Consider the following 7750-nt stretch of genomic DNA (forward strand, 5'->3'; position numbering starts at 1 on the left):
CGTTGTTTTTAATAGCTGAGTAGTACTCCATTGTGTACATGTACCACATTTTCTGTATCCATTCCTCTATTGAGGAACATCTGGGCATCTTCTTAATCCATTATGTAAATGTACTACATTTTCTTTATCCATTCCTCTATTGAGGGACATCTGGGCATCTTCTTAATCATTACTAATTTCTTAGCTCCAGCTATCCAGCGTCAATTGTCCCAGTCCCTTCCATTCTTAACTCTAAAGCCCAAGCCATATGGTTGAATTTGCTAAGTTCTGCTGTTTACAGGAGCTGAAATTTGGTCCCTATTATCACTAGCTTTCTGTTTTCCAAATCTTTTATATTTCCTAGCTTGACTGTGCTGGAACTTGCTTTGTAAACTGACCTTGAACACAGATCTCTGCATGCCCCTGTCTCCTGCACGCTGGGATTTAAGGTGTGTACCACCGTGCCTGGACCTAAGCGTCTCTCTACTTGGGACTTGCTCTGTATCAGGTTGGCCTTGCTTCTGTCTCCTAGGATTAAAGTTGTATACCACCATGCCTGGGCCTAAGATTTTTGTGGCCACTATTTCTCATGATCTGATCAAAAGCTTGTGTCTTCCAGACTCAAGATCCGGATCATAATTTTGCTCTCCATTGCTGGATTATAATCCCTTTCAAATTAAAAGTCCAAAAAAAACCCAATAACCAAGTCCCTTATTTAACTGCAAAAGCAGAAACAATAAGTTTAGCAGGGTGGGACATTGCTTCAAGGTCACCACTCCCTTAATCTGTTTATTTCCTATAACAGGATTTAGCTCCATTCTACTACCTGGTGTCCCTTTATTCTTTGAACCATATATTTTGTATTTTTTCTTTCTAAGCTTCCTAAGTTATCAAATGCTCTTGGGATAGCATTTGAAATGTAAATGAAGAAAATATCTAATAAAAAATTGAAAAAAAGAAAAGAATACACCAGAGTACAAAGTCTATCCTGGGCTTTTCTGAGACTTTTTTTTTTTTTTTTTTTTTTTTCCGAGACAGGGTTTCTCTGTATAGCCCTGGCTGTCCTGGAACTCATTTTGTAGACCAGGCTGGCCTTGAACTCAGAAATTCACCTGCCTCTGCCTCCCAAGTGCTGGGATTAAAGGTGTGCACCACCACTGCCCAGTGAGAGTACTTTTCATTGTAAACTTTTTTGCTCTTCTAGAAGTTTATGATCTATATATGCACACTCTGCTTGGAACACTGATTTGAAGAAATAAATCTATTCACAGTGCAGTATGCCCTGTGCCAAACTAAGTGTAACCACATTAGCTCTGGCTTTTCTATTCTCCTTTTATGTGAGAAACCACTGTACCACTGTAGCTGCTTTAGATTTCAAAACGCAAGCATTAAGGAAAGAAACTGTACTCTTTGTAGCTGTCTGACTCTGTTGCTTATTCTTATAAATTTATTCTTACTCCTCATCCTGTAGTGTCACCCAAGTTACCTGTCTTCCTAAGTTAGCACACGCAGTAGAAATTGCTCATCCTTGCTTTGTTACCGTCCACCTATGAAAGCCTGCCTCTCTGAGAACCTGGGTTTTCAACCAGAAAAAGAAAACAGTGCCATAGAATTAAATAGAAGTAGTCTGGGAGCCAGAGCACATCAGCACAAGCATGAGACACTATTATTATGAATGACCCAGTGTGACATTTCAATCAGCACAGCTATAAATCAATAGAGATGCTGTAACTGAAAACAATTTGCAGACTATGTCTGCTAGCAGCACAGTCGGCCTTTCCTCCCTCCTTGTTGCTTTATGTAGTCGATGGTTTCATGCATAGCAACAGCCTTGAAAGGGATCGGCAAGAACATAATGAGCACACTTCCAGCAGCAAGTGTTAAATCATCCATATCTGTTTTCGTGCGTTAAGTCTCCATTAATTCAGGGGTTGGTATTCTCAGTTGAAAAGAATGAAAATGACTTTATGTTGTTTACTGTACATGAATAAATTGAACAGTTGGTTGTAAAGTGGAACATAATTTATGTTTTTTTTTTCCCCTCCAAAGCGTTTCCTGGCAGTATTGTCATGGAATTTGTTTAGTTTTATTCTTTGAGTAATCTGCTTCTTTGATCTAAAAGAATCCATGGAAAATGCTGTCCCATAACAACAAAAGGCCTTATCAAAAATTAAATGAAAAATGGAAAACAATTTTATTGATCAGGAAAAGTAGCACCCATGAAAAATAAATGCAGGATTCTGGAAGGTTTGTCAAACACAAATCTTCAATTACCATATCTTATCCTGCTGGTATGCTTGTAGATATAAGAGAAAGGCAAAAATATACAGATTTCTTATTTTTATAGCCTTGTAAAGTTACCTGGCACATTTGCCCGTGCTTTGGCGGATTTTAGCTTTTCTTGGCGCATACAATACTGAAACTAAAAAAGCATTCTTCTCAAGAGCTTTATCTATTTTGTAATTAAAAAATCAATTCATATGTCAATAAGCTCCAACCGCTTAGTTTATTTTTGCACAGAATTATAATTTTCTCTGAGGCTTATTCTAGCTCTCCTACCTCCAGAGCCCTCCACCACCCTCCAGGGTTACTCTGAGAGCAACTTCCTAAGGGGGAGAAGTCTGCAAATGAGGGGGAACCTGTGAACACAACCTACTTGGAAGCCTTTATTTAGAAAGCTTTTATCCAGAGATTTAGAAAATGCCAACCAAGGTATTCAGCCAAGGAATAAAAGAAGGTGCCTAATGCTTGGCACACCTACATCCTGGAAGAACTTAGCATTTCTCTTATTTTGCACGTGAAATCATTATATAGGGATTAAAGCATCATTAGCAAGAGCTGGCTGGCCCGAAAATTCTGAGGCGGGGTGGGGGGTGGGGGGGGGCGGGTTTTGGAGTCAATGTAATCTCACTTCAGATCCATCAAGTAATTTCTGTCTGCATTGTATGACTATCTTGGAAGAAGAGGTCAGACTTCAAATAAACGGAATAAAACAAGAGAAATTTGAAGCAATAACAGTCACATTTGGGGAGCAAAATGATCAAAAGACATGCTTAGTGCAATGTGCTATTTGATGTCACTTAAAACATGCTATGTCAGAACAAGCCATCCTCCAGGTCAGTTATATTACAGTTGGAGGGGCAAACAACTCAATTCTTCACATACTCCCCAGCAGACTGAGCAACGGGGAACCGCAGTTTCAGCAAAATTTTTCTAAAAAGGGCCAGAGACCCAAAATTTAGGCCCGAGAGTTGCCATAACCCATACTGCAGCCATTCAGTTCTTTAAAGGGCAGAGGTAACCATAGATAATGCACAGACAAGTGTCTATCTTCCCATTAAACTTTATTTATGACCACTATAATCAGTATCTCATACTTGATTGCACATATATTAAGCTGCCCGGAGAGTTACATATGGATAGGAAATGACTGATGTGTAAGGTTGTGGCATCTGATGCGCGCTTTGATTCTAATGTGCTCTCTCTTTGCTACTTAGCTTCTCTTTCTACCTGTGCAACATTCAAATGCTAGCCCAAGGAAAATAATTTCCATGGGAGGATCATTTGACGGAAAAAGATTCATATTCATTTCCCATCAAAATAGAAGTGGTTTCATAGCTAGCTAATGTACATTTAAAGTTAGATGAATTATTAATAAGGATGGACAAGGCTGCTAAACCCTTGGACTCTCCGAAATTGAGTCTTTCTGTATACTAGAGGTGACTAGTAGTGGAGAGTTTTCCTATTTTGTCTCAAGAAGGGATTATACGCCAGGAGATTGAACTCTGTAGCTAGAGGATTAGAGCTTGTATTTCTTTATCTCGTTCATACTCTGTTCCACCTTGAGAGCAGAGGGAATGGCTAATTGCCTATAATTTAATCAGTGTGACTACAGGTAAAGTCCCCCCCCGCAAATCCAAGAGGATAGAGCTTTGACAGTGGGATGACAAATAGAGGTTTGAAGAACGTAGAGTGCCTAGGAGAACCTGGAAGTCTTTACGTAGGGGACCAAAACTATGCTCTGTATATTTCTTGCATCTGACTGTTCCAGATCATCACTAATTCTTAGATTAAAAACTGATAACAGTAAAATCAACAACAAACTTGTTGAATGCTCTGATCCAATTCTAGGAAATGACCAGCTTCTTAATGATGTGCACTGGGCTGGAAGTAAAGGGAATAACCTGAAATTCTCATCGGTTTCTGAAGTCGAGACAGTCCTCTGGGACTGAACACTCAATCTGGTGTTATGCCAATATCCCCAGGTAGATATTGTCAGAATGAGACACATTGTAGGACACTAAGCCGGCATCAGAATTTTGATCCATTCCATGGAAAACCTCACATATATCTTACCTGATATTGTATGTGACATAATCAAGAAAAAAAAAAAAAACACTTTCCTGTAAATCATAGGAACTTTAGAATACTTGGAAAGATATAGTAGCGAGAAACCCAATGAATCAAGTAGAGAAGAAATCAGGATAAAAGTTAACACATGAAGCTAAATTTTGAAATCAAAGGTAAGAGAGTATCTCAGGGAACTGAAGTACTAAATGAGACAGGTACCTTTTGAGAAAAACTCTTCACTGTCATGTTGAAAGTGTCCTTTCCTTTTCCTAACCTACAATGTCTAAAGTCACTCAGCATACCCAGAAGCATCAATATCTTCTATATGAATGTCACCAGCTAAGCATGCCCAAAAGTGTTCCTCTCGGCCATGTCAACGTTTCAAACACGTATTTTAATAACTTGACCTAATAATGCCTGAAAATATGACCAATATGTTTTTCTCCTTAAGTTTGGCCTTAAACTAGGCATGCTGAGAAAGTTGCCTGCCTTCAACACACTTTTCTTCAAGACTATGTGTAGAGTCTGTGGTCATAACGTCATCCTTCCCTTGCTTGGGAAGTTGCTGTGTAATACCTAGATCGTTTTCACCTGCTTCAGGTAACAAATCCTTCGGCACTCTTGTTTCTCGGCTGGCATCTCGGCTGTGTTTAACTCTGTGTAAATCAAGTCATGAATCTGTCTTCCAATCAGTTCCAACGGCTTCACATGACTGACAGCAGAAGCAGACTCTTCAATGCAAAACTATCATGTACCTGCCCATGATCTCCAAAGGCTGTTAGAGAAAAGAAAGCCATTAAAGCACTTAAGGGATGGTGCCAAATTAGTAGCCTCATACTACATTGACGGACCCACAAATGTATGCGTAGGGTCCAGTGAGCAACTTTGGCATAAAGTGTCTCTACTTCTTTCATCAGCCCTCTTGTGCACAGGTTTCAACTCCGTGCCACAGCCCATGAACCTTTCATCTCTACATTCTTAGCTAATTGCTATCTGTATGGGCTAACTCATGATTCCTTTCAGAAGTATCTTCAAGGTCCTAAAATGATCTAAAGGAGATTAAAAAAAATGCCTCAAGGCAAAGTAACTTTGAACTTTTAAAAGTTTTAGTTCCTGATACGAAAATCCCAACAGGCATCTGTGGGTTTCTGAATTCTCTAAGAACTCTACAGTGAGCTGAGTCATATAACAATCACTCCAACGTTGTTCAAACAGTTATAAAAACTTGCTTCAGATAATAAGTGTATTAGTATGTTTTCGAAAACCCCTTGGTGCATGAGCAGTTACAAGAGTGAGAAAATGATTCTTAGAGTTCTGAAAGAAATGACCCTCTTTGGGAAACAATACCTCATATTTTTCCATGTAGCATGCTAACCTTAATAAAATTTTCTTTTGAAGATTTAACTATTGTACGGGAGCCAGAATATTTTAAATTCTTTGATAAGTAAAAAGAGAGAACATGTATTTTCAGAAGGGCCCAGGATCATTATCTCTTAGATAGCACCATACATTGTACAGCTCACTCCAGAGTTTTATATGCACAACTTGCAGCACAGTTGAAATGGCACTGGACTTGTACTGGATGACATGAAGTTGAATCCTGGATCTGCAACATACATTCAGTTTGTGTCTTCGAGCAGTGACAGTGAAGCTACATCTATAACCTTTTAACACAATGTCTGCTAAAAGAAGATTTGAACAACTCCAACAATTGACACCCTAACCTAGATGAGAGAGATCTCAAAGGACACCATTCCCGATGAAAAGATATAAGCAACAAACAGGGAGAATGGGCAAATTAATCCTCTCCAGAGAAAAACCACCTGATTTTATAAATAATACCAAGTGGTCAGCAACAATTAGCAGTCTTAACTGGTTGAATTTATACAGTTATTCATTTACATTTAAAGGTAACAGTCATAGTTAAAAATGAGACCCTATAAATTTGAGAGGAAGCAGAAGTACAATGAGAGTAGGAGGGAGGAGATGGAGTAGAATATAATGTAATTACATTTTAATAAAATAAAAAGGGTTTTAAAGCATGTGTCAAAATTATTTCAAAATTAGTCACAACGAATAAATGTGCTAAAGCAGAGCTATTTTACAAAGACAAAGGAAGGCAGAGAACCATGTCTTACCGGATATTCCTAGGAAAACTCATTCTCCTCTGCCACCACGAGGGTCTGGTCGCGGTCCCCCAGGGACTTTGGATATATCTAGGATTGCCCTCAGCTGACTTGCGCTGGAAAGGAGAGCTTGGAGGAAGGAGCACACTTTTGGCTTTATGACTGTCCCAACGAAGAACCCTGATGGCACGATAAACCTGATGAACTGGGAGTGCGCTATTCTGGAAAGAAGGGGAGTCCATGGGATGGAGGCTTGTTCATGCTACAGATGCTTTTCAAAGATGACTATCTGTCCTTACCACCAAAATGTAAATTTGAGCCACCACTGCTTCATCCAAATGTGTCTCCTTCTGTCACAGTGTGCCTGACCATCCTGGAAAAAGGCAAGGACTGGAGGCCAGCTATCACGACCAAAGAGATCTTATTAGGAATACAAGAACTTCTAAATGAGCTAGATATTCAAGACCCAGCTCAAACAGAGGCCTACACAATTTATTGCCAAAACAGAGAAACAAATATGAGAAACGGATTCGAGCACAAATGAAGAAGTTTGCCCCCTTATAAGCAGCGGTTCCATGTGGAGGAAGGGATTGGCTTGGCAAGAACTTGTTGCCTGGAAGGTTGAGCAGGCGCCAGTTTCCATTTCCGCTACTGGCATATTCAGTCCTTTCGATTTTTGATTATTGACTAAAACTTGATTTTATTTTAATACTGATGTCAGTATTTTAACTGTTAAAAAACGATAAACTTTTGTACTTGGTAGGCCCCCAGGATCTAGTTTCTTCACATCACCCTCAGATGCAGGCATGCTTCCACTATTCAGAGCTCTGGTCCCTAGCTGGCTGTATGACAGAACTATATTGTCCCTCCTTCCTTACCCTTGTCCTTCTCATAAACCGGGGCTGTTGCTTATGAGCCTCAGATCCAAAGGTGGCCAGCATCTACATTCTACACCACTTCCTTTGTGTTTATATGGTGTTTCCTCTCTCTTGCTGTTTAAAGTAAATAAACTGTTTATATAAAGGTTTTTGTTGCATTATCATCATTAAGATGAGAGGCGGTACCTCAGTACATCTGGCCCTCCTCACATGGCTGCATCCCTGGCCAGGAACCCAGGAACAGCACCTAGGAGATCTCACAGCTTCTACTAGGGATATGCCCAGGCCCCATGAAGCTCCATCTTCATCTGGTTCTTTGTAAATAGGACTGTGTACAGAGATGAGCTCTATTCTTCCCACCTGGGTCTTTGGGCCTTAAGGTTCCAGGCATAATTGAGATTCTCAGGAAGTTGGAAT

General features: G+C 39.8%; 1 pseudogene; it reads left to right on the forward strand.

Moving 5' to 3' along the window:
- The window catches only part of LOC110335078, an 8936-nt pseudogene extending 1917 nt beyond the window's left edge, over nt 1-7019 (forward strand).
- The last annotated feature ends 731 nt before the right edge of the window (nt 7020-7750 follow it).

Source organism: Mus pahari, chromosome 17 (genome assembly GCF_900095145.1).
Source record: "Mus pahari chromosome 17, PAHARI_EIJ_v1.1, whole genome shotgun sequence".
Lineage (NCBI taxonomy): Eukaryota > Metazoa > Chordata > Mammalia > Rodentia > Muridae > Mus > Mus pahari.